The 15,409-nt window shown below is 40.7% G+C and overlaps 1 long non-coding RNA gene across 1 annotated transcript; it reads right to left on the reverse strand.

Moving 5' to 3' along the window:
* Positions 1-9,614: 9,614 nt before the first annotated feature.
* Positions 9,615-10,197, reverse strand: LOC144458967 (uncharacterized). Its single transcript, XR_013488296.1, has 3 exons — positions 10,071-10,197; positions 9,859-9,920; positions 9,615-9,727 (listed from the first exon to the last, which is right to left on the reverse strand). It is a non-coding gene; the product is annotated as an uncharacterized LOC144458967 (long non-coding RNA).
* Positions 10,198-15,409: the final 5,212 nt, after the last annotated feature.

Consider the following 15,409-nt stretch of genomic DNA (forward strand, 5'->3'; position numbering starts at 1 on the left):
GCGCAGCGGCCACCGGGTGGCACGCCTCGTTTTTCCCCGGTGGGAATCAAGCTTCGAGGAAATCACACAGAAAACAAACTATCCCCATGAGTACCGTCCACATTAAAACCACACAGTCTCTGCTGTTACCTAATCTGTTTGAAGTAATAACTTTGCGGACATACCAGATGTCCATGTTGGCCCATATGGTAACAGGGAGATGCAATGAAATGTGAAAATACTGCATTCCTGAACGTCTCACGGGCCTCTGGGTGTTCAGATAACCTCCACTCAGGACTACACTGTTTATTCCTGATGGGGGTGACGTCATCATTGTTTTTGTGAATGAAACCGTGTTTAATATGTTTAAATTAAGTTATTTGAAGGTTTTTATGTGTCTGTCTTTATCAGTGGTGCACCCAAGGGATGGCCAGAGGGGGTCATGGCCCCCTTGATACAACAGACCCTTTCATTGCCGGAGTCACCATGATGTCATTTCATTAAAGACAAAACACGACTCTCCACCACAGGGCTGTAGGCTCCTCAGGTCGTCCTCCTTCCTCCTCCCTCCACCTCTCTGTGCCCTCCGCCCGGCTCAGCACCATGGGGAGCAGAGCTTTCAGTCGCTCTGCTTCCAAACTCTGGAACTCTCTCCCCCCGGACCTCAGAAACATGGACTCTCTACCCCATTTCAAATCACAACTCAAAACCCATCTGTTCCAAATTGCATATTCCCTTTAATTGCCCACATCCATTTTTACTTTCTGTCACTCTTGTCTGTTGTTTTTATTTATTTTAATTATGACTCTAATTGTGTTTTTAATGCTCTGTAAAGTGTCCTTTAGTGTTGAGAAAGGCGCTTTTAAATAAAATGTATTATTATTATTATTATTATTATTATTATTATTATTATTATTACACAGGAGTCTCAAAATGTCATCTTGCTGTGTTACTGGGAGCCAGAATAGAAGGAGTCATGGCTCAAAACTTAAATTTTATCGCAAACCAGCTGCCCGTCATAAACAATCACAGCTAACATGCGATAAGATGTAAGGACTGGATAGTGGCGATCATCACAAATGCTCACGTTTAGCCCACACTTCATATCAGGTTAGGGGGAAAGTATTTCCTGTTGTGGGGATGAATAACGTTATGTGTATTCAGGGTTATCATGTCCACCTCATCAGAAACTGGGGAGGTATTAAGAGGAATATTGGATTTATCCGTAATGCTTTTTTAGCGCATTAGCCAACGTTAGCTTCAATAGCAAAACAAACTGGAGGAAACCGTTCAAGTGTCGTCCTCCTTTGTGAGATTGGCATAGTAATCAACCACAAAGCTTCCTGTGACATCATCCATCCACTGAGTGAGAGCATACGGGTCGACCAGTCTGGTCCTGTTGGTCAGTGTTTACATTTTAAAGTAACATTCACGATCCCTGAGAGTGAATGACCTGACATGGTGCGTTCGTAAAATCAGTGTGATGCTCTATACGCTAAAATGAGAGCCCTGTTGGTCGAAGAAATGGAGCGTTATATTTCTACATGAATTAATGGACGGTTAATTTAATCATACATTCACTCTGCTCAGCTCTCTGCCGCTCCGTCTTCATAGACTGAATTAGCTTTGAATTTACGAACGGTCCAGTTTGTGCCAGAACAGAATGAATAAATGAATATTTCCTAACGTAACCTCTTCAGAGAGGCTTGTGTCATCTTCCTCCAGTGTCGAAATCAAGCCAACAGAACAACATCTGTGGAGAACTGTTTTGTCTCCAGCTAAGCCCCGCCCACCAAAAAACACCATACTGTTCATTAACAGTACAAGGGTCTTATCGTTGGTCCCTTTAAGTCTCACTTCAGGATATCTGAATCAAAATGAGTTGTAAAGCCCTGTTCCCACCAAACACTTCTGGTGTGGTTCCTTTGGACCCAACAATAACCCTTCAGACATGGTACCTAGACCCAAGCGTTTCCACCGCAAACAATACTGTTAAACGTGGGCGGGGTTGTTGTCACTCACAGCTCCGTCCAGCACTCACTGTGTTTCCTCATCACTGGTGACACAGCACTTCATTTATCGTCCACAGAATAATGTTGCACCCTGATGTTTTCAGAACAAAACAGAACAGGCTGGGATATGTAAAAATAGCAGGTTTGTGCATTTAGTCCTTCTCAGGCAAGCTCAGGGGTTTAGTGTTGCCGTAGCCCACAGGAACACCCTGCAACACTTCTTCAAGCGAGGATTAGAATATATACAGTTCACGTAATCCGGTCGAAATTAATACATATTTTTAAAAGCTTGAAGATCCGCTCATTCCTAAAAGTGTATATCATCCAAGAGAGACAATAAAAACTACTGGAACAGTCAAAGTTGTCACAGTGAAATTGAAAGTGTGTTGATTGAGTCACGTCGTCAACTCATACATTAAGTAACATTACAAGTGAACGTTCCACCTTAAAAGTTGCAGTCGGCCCAGTGAAATAAGTTTTTTTTTTTTCTCCGACTCCAGCTGCTGCTAGAGACAGAAAAACTTCCTTACATTTAATAGTTATAGTTTACTAATATATGTTAAACTCTCCACAGTATGAACAGTGGTTACATGAGCCTCAAAACCAGTCACAACTCAGCCCTGAGCAGAGTGAGAGTACCCCAACAGAGGGGGGACCAAACATGGGGACAGTGTGGAACGGCTCCAGTGGCCCCATCTGTCCACCCCTATGAAACATTTCTGGGGGTACCACTGATTGTTTTCTGTTCATCTGTTTATGTCTGTGTCACCACTATAAAGATACAGTGGTGAGTCACATGACACTGGTGTCTAAATATGGGCAGTAGGTTGGCCCCTGATAGGACTTTGTGTTGTTGCATGAACCCCTACAGCACTCAAGTGAGTTTAGAGCTTTATAAATGGGCAGCAACTAGGTGCAAGACTGTAAGCAACAGGTATCCAAGAAACACAGCACTGAAAAAACACAAATATAGTGAAGCGAAACGCCAAACAAGTGAATGTTTTGAACCTATTTATTCAAAAAAGAGATGCTCAGTGGGGGCATATACACCAACAAAAACTTTTTCAGTGTTTCTTTGTTTTGGGCCCATAGTGCACATGCTTTAGAAAGCTCCTCTGACTGTGGCTGGAGCTTTCATGCTGCAGTCAACCTTTTATTAGATATTTTTTCTCTAATTTAAATAAATGCCTTAGTCTTTGTAATGCAAACCTTTGGAATTGCCATCATGTACATTTGGGCTCCACATAGGATACTAGACGTTAAGGATGACTGGCAACCCAAATAGGACCCATACAAAGACCATATATGTTGCAGTAAAGCCATAGTGGGCTACAAGGACATGAACACAGGCTCTTTTCTTCCACTGCCAGTTTCGGAAAACTATTACAGAGAGGAGAGATGATGATATTGGGCTTTATAAATAAAATTGATTGATTGATTGATTGATGATGTGACACTTTACATGATACATTTATTGCTCATTACTCTTTTCAAAAGGCCGAGCTCTGACAGTGCAGCCACTGACAGCAGCTGCTCTGCCCCAACACTTCACCAAAGTGCCTGCTTAGGGCCTCTGTGGCCAGCAGAGGGCCCCCAGAAGTGCTTGAAATGACCTGCAGACAGAGCTGGGTGTCCCTCCATGGGCCCATCAAGGGCCCTGTCTACCCCTCGTCTTATGGGTGTTAATGTGTACAACTTCATGAGAGGATGAAGTGGACTATCCTTTAGGTCACAAAAAGAGAGGACAAAAAAAACACCATAAGAGGAACAGCAAGTTTGATGTCAGCAAATAACAGTAACGTTAAGTTGATGTGCTGCGTTGCAGTGCAGCTCTCTCTGGTCTGTGCAGTGCAGCTCTGTTCCTTTTTGGTCACCAACCATTCCCAGAATAGAATAGAACAGATAAACTAGGGCTGCTCTGTGTCTTTGTGACTGACAAAGGGTTGGGGTTGGATAAGCTGCAGCTTGGAAAGGATTCCCTCATCACGCATGAACATGCTTTCATATGTATGCGGGCACAAAAAATGAATCTCACTCTTTCCAGTATCAGCAGCCTGTTGGGACCAGCCCAGACAATATATGAGTGATATGGCACTCCTCATTGGCACTCATGATTTAGAAGAAGTGAAGGTTCAGTTACAACTTTGGACTAATGCAAGATGAAAAGCAATGGATTCACACCGTGTGTTGATTAAATGTTAAATTTAAACTGACCCTACTTTTTGTGTATAAAGCACTTTCAAAATTAAGTTTGGAAATGCTTTACATGGTTGAACCAGGTTTTAAAACATTGCAGGATTTACACAGATAAAATCAGACAATACATAGAGTTAATGAGAAAGAAAGAACACCAACCATAAAGATAAATACCAACAATAAAACAGATAAATGATGTTGGCAATTAACCACCCTGGAGACTGCACTGAGGCACAAAAAATCAGACAATTAGAATAATACAAAAATAAAAGAGTAGAATACCCAGAGACAAAATAAAATTAAAACAATAACAAGTATAATAATCAAATAATATAGTAGTAATAGTATTGTTATGGATAATTTACAGGTATATTTGTCAGTAGAAAAGATGCTGGATCATAAACCTGAACTAACACTGACCCAGCACAGCTGTCTTCAGCAAATACTAACACTATTAAAATATTTTACCTGACAGTAAGCAGCCAAATGAAGGGTCACCAAACAGTTTCTGAGTTGTCGGACATATTTTATTTGATGCTTAATAACACTATAGTGCCGACGCACCAAACAAACATGGATGATGTCTGCCAAAGATTGTTGTTCCAAGCAATTAAAACCATATTTAATAGATACTAGTCCATACCCATTGAGTGCACAGTTGCCCACGTACAGTTTCACATGGTGTGTGTTTGGGATACAGGTCATAGGAAATTGCAGATTAAATAGTCAACTGAACCCATGAAGAAGAGCAATGTATTCAGACAGAGTTTTTGTGAATTTGATAGTACGATTGCTTTATTGAAAGTACAGTAGTACCATTGCCAATAGTGGGATAGTTAATGGGCTAAAACTGTGCATTAGTAGTTGAGGTAGCACATTGAAAGGCAGATAGTTAAAGTGTTCGTATGTTGTATTGACTTAAAAGTGGGGTACACTGGTAGAATGACTGACTGACAGAATGACACACTGACAGTTTCCGTGATTATGTACAGCATACCATACCATGACTTAGTCATACCAAAAATTAGAAAAAAAACAAACATTGGGCCACAGGAGGAGCCACAGCGATCGGTCGCATTTTAGCCATTTTTAAGCATTTTTCTGTTGTTATAGCGCCACCCAGTTGCCACTTAGAGTTAAATTTCTCCAGTCACCTTGAGGCGTCCTGTTCTACATATCTACCAAGTTTAGTAAAAATCAATATGGTGGTTAGGCCTAGATAAGAAATTAGCTCTCTAGCGCCCCCATTTTGTTTGATGGGGTCAATAATGGAGGGGTCCCCTCAGATTATGTGTGGTCATATGCCTACAAAGTTGCGTGGTGATCGGTGAAACCCTTGAGATGTTATACACCTTTATGTGATGAGCCACGCCCTCCGCAATATTCATTGCCTTATAGAAGCTCAGTTTTAGTAAGTTTTCCAACTTTTGCCAAGAGGGAACTTTAGATATTGGTCCCTAGATTATGTTCACCCAGTTTCATGCAGATCGCTCAAACTTCCTAGGAAGAGATCGATTTGAACTGTTTTTCAAAAAATTCAAAATGGCGGAAAATCTATATAAGCGGAAGTTATGGGTTCTTGAGGCAAATTTGTTCCTCATGAGGAGAGGCATCTCTGTGCAAAGTTTCATGTCTCTGCGACATACGGGGCATGAGATATGCCCATTCAAAGTTTGTAATTTTAGTCGGTTGCTATAGCGCCCCCCTTTGGCCAATTGATGTAATATTGCTTCATTCACATCCTCCCATGACCCTCTACCACTGTGCCAAATTTCACATGGATTGACCAAGTCAGTGAGGAGAAGAACATGGAACACACACACAGACACACACAGACACACACACACACACACACACACACACTTTTCATCATTATATAGTAAGATAGTGTTAGTCTGACAGTGTTTTTAACACTTACAAACTATTGATGCAAATGCACAGCTGTCTTGACATTAACACTCTAAAGTCATGAATACGAGAATCCTACTCATCCTACCCATTCCATGGGGCAAAATGTGATGTAACAGAAGAGGTGATAAAGGCCTAAAGACCTTGGTGCTGGTGCTGCAGGAGGATGAGAATGTAATGAAAAAATGATACCAAATGAAGAAAAAGGAAAAACTGAAGAGTTTTTAGCAGAGAGCTCAGTGAGATAGCTCTTAGTCCTGTTCTCCCCAGCCTTAGAGAATCAGACATTGATGCCATTCTTACCGTTTTGGAGAAAAAAAGATAATCCAGACCATTTTAAAAAACTATTCAGCTCTGCTGCAGTCTGTTCAGCTTGATGAATGTGCAGACGTAGAGAGGAATGGTGAGGAGAGCTCAGCACGGAAGCAGCAAGGAATTAGATGTATCCTTTAAGGCTCATTTTCACACTGCTGGGTTTGTACTCTCGACCCTGAAGACAGAAATCCACTCATCGCTGCAAAGAATGAAAACAGTGTCCGTTAGGGATGCACGATATTGGATTTTTTGCCGATATCTGATGTAATGATATGTAACAACTCATTTGGCCGATAACCAATACCAATATCAATATATCCACTTTTTCCCCACCTAATTTAAGTGATCATCGAGTCTCTTCTGTAGTGGAATTAACATACTGGTGATGTGCATCACTAGTGTGTGAGTCACAGGGTTCATAGACCTGTTTCCTATTCTTAAGACTTCCAAGCTAAATGGTTCATTCTCTGCAAAGATAACACAAGCCTCATGCTGGACACAACATGTGACTTTTAAGGGGTTGAGAATGTTAGTTTCATTTAAGTTTTCTGATGAGTTGCAATACTGTCTGTCTGGACATAGAAATGAAGAAGCTATTGTCTGGATGTGTTCGCAGAGGGGTTCAGGTTCACTGAAGCTGAAGTGTTTCACTGTAGGCAGTGGTTGAAGGTAACAATGTAAATTTACTCTAGTGCTAAACTAATTTTACTCGAGTATATCAATTTGATGCTACTTTTTACTTCTACTCCACGTCATTTTAATTGTTAAAACTGTTAATTGCAACAGCTTTGTTTCTTGCCTGACTCAAAAATCTATCAATCGACTCCAGATTTCAGCTGCCAGGCTTTTAACCAAAACAAAGAGACGCGATCACATCACGCAATTTCAGCCTCTTTACACTGGCTCCCAGTATGTTTTAGAATAGATTTTACTGATTACTTTTAAGGCTCTTCATGGTCTCTCTCCCAGCTATATCTCTGACCTCTTAGCACTGTACGCACCAGGACACACATTAACATCCTCAGGCAGAGGTCTTTTGTCTGTTTCAGAGTCCTGGCTGAAAACTAATATAAAGGGGACAGAGTTTGCTGTCAGGGCCCCAAGACATGGAAACAGTCTGCCTGGGTAAATCAAGTATGCTGGGTCAGTGATCTCTTTAAAGTCCCTTATTAAAACAAACTTTTATCAGAGAGCCTTTCCTGATTTTACTTAAATTTTTATTTAAAACAACTCTGCTTAGGGAGTCTGACGCATAGAAATGTGAAAACTTATTTCCTACTTATTATAAGCAAGCACAGCTACACAATACACTATATGGATATACAATAAATGAAGTGAAATGAAATGAAATAAATTACTGACACTTTACTCAGACTTCACATGGACTAACTGACAAAAATAAAGTAATTAAGACATTAATGTTAGTTGGATATGCCTGTGAGCCGTGTTCTGGTGGGTTACAGTAACACCACTTGGACAAACCACATGCAGAACTGCAGTGCACCACAATATTATGTTGTTGTTGTTGTGGTTGTTGTTGTTGTTGTTGTTGTTGTTGTTGTTTTTTAGAATATTTGACCATCCCCCAATATATATGATAATTACTGCCTTGATACAAAATATAGATAAACTAATAAATTATGTCATAGTATTAGCTACATAACAGTATGTAAAGTACATGAAATTAGCTCCATCTTCATCAACATTAAATTTTTAGATTTTTTTAGATTTTTATACATAAATACATCATATATTAATATCCAGTAATTTAATGCACAGTATTCTGAAATTAGCCACTCTGCATAATGAGTACTTTTACTTTGGGTACTTAAAGCATATTTTGATGCCAATACTAGTGCTTTTGTTCTGTTGCTTACATAACATTTTGAATGCAGGACTTGTACTTGTAACAGAGTATTTTTACACTGTAGTATTCTACTTTTACTTCAGTAGAGGATCAGAGTACATCTTCCACCACTGACTGCAGGACTGAATATGATGATTCTGCATTTGTGGAGTTGCCCCAGCACCAAATATACTATGATCACATAAGAATTTAAAATAAAATGTTGGTTAGCTGATTTAATTAGAGCAACTTCTCTCTTACGGGAAGACAATGATCTACCAACCTTTAGAAATGTACAGAGCACACTTAAAAAACTTGGGGATACGTAACACTGATTCAACCAAGCTGCTTTTTCCATGATACTTTGACTTCACCAATTACTATAATATTTTAAATGTGACAGTAAAACAAGTCTGGTTCAGTGGGTTTGTATTTAACATCTGTTTTAGTAGCCACCACATGATGGCGACAATGAACCACATATATACCTCTGTCCTGCTGTCACTTCTGCACCCTGCAGACTGCAAACACTTTGTTTTGACGGAATGAATAGCCAGAGGGTGAGTAATAGGTGGAGCAGTGTAATGTGGTGTTGTAATGAGCCCTCTTCCCACCACACCCACCACCATCCCCACCTCCACCGCCACTGCCACCTGCAACACACGACTAAAACCTGCCTGTCAGGTTTCTGCACAGCCACATCCCAGTGAATGGACTGATAAAGAAGTGTGTGGTCATGACAGGCTGGTAGTTTTCCACTGACACACTGATACCAAAACAAGCTGTCAGAGTCACAATGACTCTTAAATGTAAATAATGGGTGGGGGTAACAGGTAGCTATCTGTGTGACATGAACATAAAATGTCAGACTTTAGTTCAAGAACAAAACTAACAAGTCCCCATTTCAGTACCTTTTCTTTACTGAAATGAATTCCATTGCGATTCTAATGGGTGCTGTTCTTCTACCTTTGTCTACTTTAGTCTAAATTTTGAATTAATAATAAAGCTGGAGTCAGGACATGCTGTGTATAAACCTAGCTTAACTTAAAGGTCCAGTGTGTAGGATTTAGGGGGGGATGTACTGGCAGAAATGGACTATGATATAATAATGTGTGTTCTTTAGCATATAATCACCTGAAAATAAGAGTTTTTGTGATTTTGTTACCTTAAAATGAGCCGTTTGTATCACACAGGGAGCAAGTCCTCATTTATGGAGCTTGCCGTGTTGCACTGCCATGTTTCTACAGTAGCCTAGAACTGACAAACTAAACACCTGCTCTGCAAAGGCATCTGTAGTTAGATGCCTCTCCACAACAAAGTGTCGGAAAAACAGATTTTTTAACATAAAACTGTTTTATTCTGTCTTTTTACAATTACTCGTTGTCAAAATCACTGTGTCCATTTGTTTTGGAGATGAAAAGACTTCTGTGGATAATTTGGCTCCCGGTGAAAACCTCCTGAACGTCTGGATCTTAAGGCATCAGAGAAAAATGGTGAGCACACGTGAACAGGTGTTGGGGTAACGGGCTGTCTCCAACAGGCCGAACAACATCAGAGAAACACTGATTTGTAACGTGAAACTGCTTTATTCAGTGTTTTTACCGGTTTAAATCCCCAAGTTGATTCAGCAGTGATTCAGCTCCCGGTAAAAATCTCCTGAACATCTAGATCAGAAGTAGGTGAGCACACATTAAGTTATCAGAGCAAATAGGTGAGCACACATTAGCAGGCGCAGGGCTAGCAACTTATGTGCGACATGCCAAACAGTGAAAAAGAAACACTGATTTGTAATGTGAACCTGTTGTTTTGATTACCTGGTCCATTGTTTTGGAGAGGAGGAGACCTCTGGGGATAATTTGGCTCCTGTTAACAAATCTCCCAAATAATGAATGCTTAAGAAACTGGAAGAAGTTTCAGCTGGTTGCAATCTGAAATCCTCACCATGTGACGCCACAAATTCCTCTAAGTCTTACACACTATTAACAGAAATGTAATGGCGACAGTTTGGTGGTGGAAATATTTCCTCACTGATAATAGATGAGTGCCACTTCCTATTTGTCAAAGTGAGGTTGCCAGGTTTAGCTCCATGTGCCTGTACAGATACAAGAACCAAACCCGCACTATAGGCAGACGGAGTGTGCAGAAGTAGTGGGCATATGGGTGAATTGTTGTTTAAGAAAAAAAACTTCAGCATGAATAACTTCTTCTTAAACTATATTGTTTTCCAACAACTGTAAAAGGTGTTTAAACATTTTCCATCTCCAGCTCTGCACAAAAACTCATGTGACTGATATCAATGATTTCCTCATCTCTTGCAAAAAGACGCAAGTAAGCATATTAACCCCAATGAGGAACCGTTCAAGCCACAGATCGAGACTTTAAAAAGTCCAGTGTGTAGGATTTAGGGGCATCTATTGGCAGAAATAGTGTATAATATTTATAACTTTAATTAGTTTATGATCACCTGAAAATAAGAATAATGTTTTTGTTACCTCAGAATGAGCTGTTTATATCCACATATGAGGCAGGATCTCTTCCACAGACTCCACCATGTTGTTTCTACAGTAGCCCAGAAAGGACAAATCAAGATAGGGCCATTTGTGTTTTCGCATCAGCAACTGTAGTTCTCCTTCATGCATGGCACAGCTAATGAAAAGTTTCTGCCTTCATAAAAAATTAAAGATTACCACTACTGGATAAAGTTAACAGTTTATGTACTGTAGTTTTGTATGACCTGTATCTGGACCTCCTGTATCCTCTGTCTGCACACAGTGTTTACTTTTTACATACATCTACTGGATGGTCAAGTTAACTCCTTCACTCACAGTACATTCACTGTTACTACAGGTAAACTAATACAGGCCAAATGCAGTGCATGTTTGTAACCTTACCTGTGGGATATCTTTTTCTGCTCTTTCGTGTGTTGAAGTCAGCTGTATTTCTAAAAACATACTTGAGAGCACAAACAGCCTGGCAACGGCGGACTCTGTAACTTGAAAACTGTGGGAGGGGTTCAGAAAGATGACCCCACTGTCTCACTGAAAACTGATGCCTGTCTTAATGTTTTCATCTGTTTTAACAGTACTTGTAATCCTCTAATCACCACGCGTGGCTCTGCGACCATGTTAGCTCTTGAAGTCACATGTGAAGCCAAGTAATATCATTCTTAGCCCAGGTAGTGCTGGACTACAGCAACTCCTTAATATCTGCACTGAGTATGGAGTAAAACATGATATTAAATATAATGCTAGCAAGAGTGCTGTTTTAATATGTAGAACCAAGCAGGGTAATAAGTTCACTTTTCCTGGGTTCAAACTGTCTGGCAATAATCTTGAGGTTTGTAGAAGGATTAAATACCTTGGACATTTTATAACTGATCAATTGAATGATGATGATGATGTATATAGACAATGCTGTAAATTATACGCCCAGGCAAACACCATTGCACGCAAGTTCAGCTTCTGTTCACAACAGGTGAAGGTGGCCCTGTTCAAAGCATATTGCACACCACGTTACTTCGCCCATTTGAGGTCAAGCTACAAAAAATCTAGCATGCAGGGGCTGCAAGTTGCGTACAATGATGCTATGCGCATTCTTTTAAAAATACCCAGAGGGGGGAGTTCCAGCCAGATGTTTGTCACTGCAGGAATGAGCACATTCAGTGCCATTTTAAGAAACCTAATGTTTAAATTTATGCTGGAGGAATCTGGGAATGGTATCATAATGGTACTTGTAAATCCCACTCTGAGCTGTGCCCGCTATACCTCCAGTCTGAGGGTGCACTGGCTGAAATGTTTATATATAAACTGACTTTTTATATTTTCTGTATTGTACTTGTCTTGCGTATTTATGGACTTGAGTCTGGAAATAAAAGTTTCAATCAATCTCATCCAGACTTGATTACTGTAATTCTCTGTTCACCTGCCTCAACAAATCATCCGTCAGCCAACTTCATCTAGTTCAAAACACCGCTGCTAGACTGCTCACCAGGTCCAAGAAATCATGCCACATCACCCCCATCCTTGCTGCTCAGCACTGGCTCCTGGTCCAATTCAGAATTCATTTCAAGGTCATGTTATTTACCCACAGAGCCCTCCACGGTCAGGCCCCCTCCTACATATCTGATCTCATCCTTCCATATTCCTCCAGCCGATCACTAAAGACCAAAGGGGGCCGAGCCTTTGGGGTAGTGGCCCCAAGGCTCTGGAATGCCCTCCCTGTGGCCCTGTGTTCAGCCCCATCTGAGAGCACTTTTAAACAGCAGCTGAAGACTCACCTGTACAGGCAGGCTTTCGCCCACTTATAGCCAACCACTGTCTTGTTCTCTTCTTATTTGTTGTCTTATTCTACGCTTTTACCTTGTTAATTTCTGAGTCCTTATTTTATTTTATTATCTTGTATTTTATTGTATTGTTTATTGATGTAAAACACTCTGTGCATTCGTGCTGGGAAGGGTGCTATATAAATAAAGTTTTACTTACTTACCTACTTAAAATTAATAACTCAGAGCCTCCCCTCGCTCCTCGCTCAAATATGGTCACTTCTGCCCCCCCCCCCCCCCCCAAAAAAAAAACAAAATGCTGAACTTGAGGATTCAAAACAAGAGTCCACAAACCAACTGGTGACATCATGGTAGCTACATCCACCATTTTAAACAGTCTATAGATGAGAGACACCTTTTACATCACGCATCAGTTTGACCTATTGATATAAAATATTGATGAGAGCTTTAAACCCAAGATTACTCCCAGATTGTATTTTATGTATTTTATCTGTATTGTATTTCTACATTGCCACAAGCCTGCCCGAGACATTCTAACATAATGTCAGCCAATGAAGCCTGTTGTAAACTAATAGGTCACCATATTGCACCAGTGTGCGAACCACTGTCAGGTCCTGACATGCTCCCACTGCTGACAAGAGCTCCCGTGAACCCTGACTCCTGAGTGGCTGCACCCCCTTCACACACCCACAAACACATATACATGCTTAAATAAGTCTTTGTTTGATTTTCGTCCACTTACTTTACCTTCAGGGCGTCATTTAAAGGACACAAGTATGAGAAACCGCCCAAGACAAGCCTTTATAACCTGGCAACTGGACTTAGTTTAGCTTTAAATTGAGCCTGCTGCAAGAATTGACTTTTACGCAATTATGTCATGATCCCTGTCATTTTTATCATTGTATGTGACAAACCACACACTCATATCAGCCAAGTTGTATCCCATCACACCAGTCCGCCACTGTCTGTCCATTAAGACTGTGAGAAAATGTCCCTAATCTCACTGTCGGCTTCTGGAGGGGTCCAACCTAACAGCCTGTTTTAATTTCAGCCTTGTCATGACAGGAAATGTGTGTGTACGTGTGTATATGTACATGTGTGTGAGAGAGACAACGAGCTGGAGAGTGTGTGTTTGGAGGCGTGGGGGGACAACAGGAAGCGGAGAGGATGGTGCATGGGAAACAGTTAATGGAGTTATTTTTGCTGGGGACACTGGTGTGAGGAGGACTGCTTGACCTAGGTCCTGCTCACACTGATGCTAAATATAGCAACCAGGACTAATATTAGTGTTAGCAGTCATCTGTCACTGGATGTTGATAGTTCAGTTAGAGATGAAGATGAATGCAAGATAAGGGCACAAATAAGTTATAAAATACGACATTAAATCAGTAGGACAGACCTCATTTATTATTGCATGCTTAAGGGCTAATGCATCAATATAATTGAATCAGATTACAGGAACTGGGATTCATCAGAAAAATACAGAACTATCCTGAGCCAGTTTTTCTTTCCTCTTTCAGTATTTGTGCTTGAGTGTACACAATGAACAGAAAACCAAAGGGGAAACTGTACAGTTCTAATTACAGCGAATGCGTGTAACATATACTTTTTGCAGAGTCACTGTAGTTTGTTATCGGTGTCAAAAATAAGGAAGACTGGAGCCATGTATTAATGTGTGTGTTGCTTGGCTGGAACAGAAGTACAGTACAGACATGGACTGAGCTTTTCTTCCTCTTCTTCTTGTTTATTATACAAGATAGTTTTTTGGCTCTTATGTAAAGAAAGAAAATAGTGAGATGAACATGTTTCTTACATGTAGGTTACTTTACTTTCATGTCTCCAATTCATGCCACATTATACAGTGGCATGCAGAAGTTTTCGCACCCCTGGTCAAAATTCTGTTTTCTGTGAGTAGTTAAATAAGCAGAAGATGAACTGATCTCCAAAAGGCATGAAGTTAAAGATGGTGCATTTCTTCAATATTTTAAGCAAGATTACTGTTTTCTTTTCAATCTCTTACAACAAAAGCTTGGGGACCCTGCATGGTCAGTGCTCAGTAGCGCCCCCTTTGGCAAGTATCACAGCTTTTTGTATCCAGCTAAGACTCTTTCAGTTCTTATTTGGGAGATTTTCACCCATTCTTCCTGCAAAAGGCCTCTAGCTCTTGGGCCGTCTTCATGCACTGCTCTTTTGAGGTCTATCCACAGATCGTTAATAATGTTTAGGTCGGGGGACTGTGAGGGCCATGGCAAAACCTCCAGCTTGCTCCTTTTGGGATAGTCCACTGTGAATTTGTTGAGGTGTGTTTAGGATCATTGTCCTGTTGTAGAAGCCGTCCTCTCTTCATTTTCAGCTTTTTTACAGATGCTGTGATGTTTGCTTCCAGAGTTGACTGGAACTAACTGAATCCATTATTCCCTCAACCTGTGACATGTCCCCTGTGCAACTGGCTGCAACACAAGCCCAAAGCATGATCCATCCACCCCGTGTTTAACATTTAGTCAGGTGTTCCTTTTTTCTCCAAACATACCTCAAAGTTCTATTTTAACTTCATCAGTCCACAGGACTTGTTTCCAAAAAGCATCAGGCTTGTTTCGATGGTCCTTTCAAAACTTCTGCAGGTCTTTTGCAGTCATTTGCCTTTGCTCAGAAAGTTTTCTTGGTCTTCCAGACCTCATCTTGACCTCCACAGCTCCTGTTAACTGCCATTTCTTAATGACATTACAAACTGAGGAAACAGCTACCTGAAAACACTTTGCTATCTTCTTATAGTCTTCTCCTGCTTTGTGGGCGTCAGTTATTTTAGTTTTCAGAGTGCTCGGCAGCTGTTTAGAGGAGCCCATGGCTGCTGATTGTTGGGACAAGGTTTCA

The sequence above is a fragment of the Epinephelus lanceolatus genome, chromosome 2 (assembly GCF_041903045.1).
Source record: "Epinephelus lanceolatus isolate andai-2023 chromosome 2, ASM4190304v1, whole genome shotgun sequence".
In the NCBI taxonomy this organism is placed as follows: Eukaryota; Metazoa; Chordata; class Actinopteri; order Perciformes; family Serranidae; genus Epinephelus; species Epinephelus lanceolatus.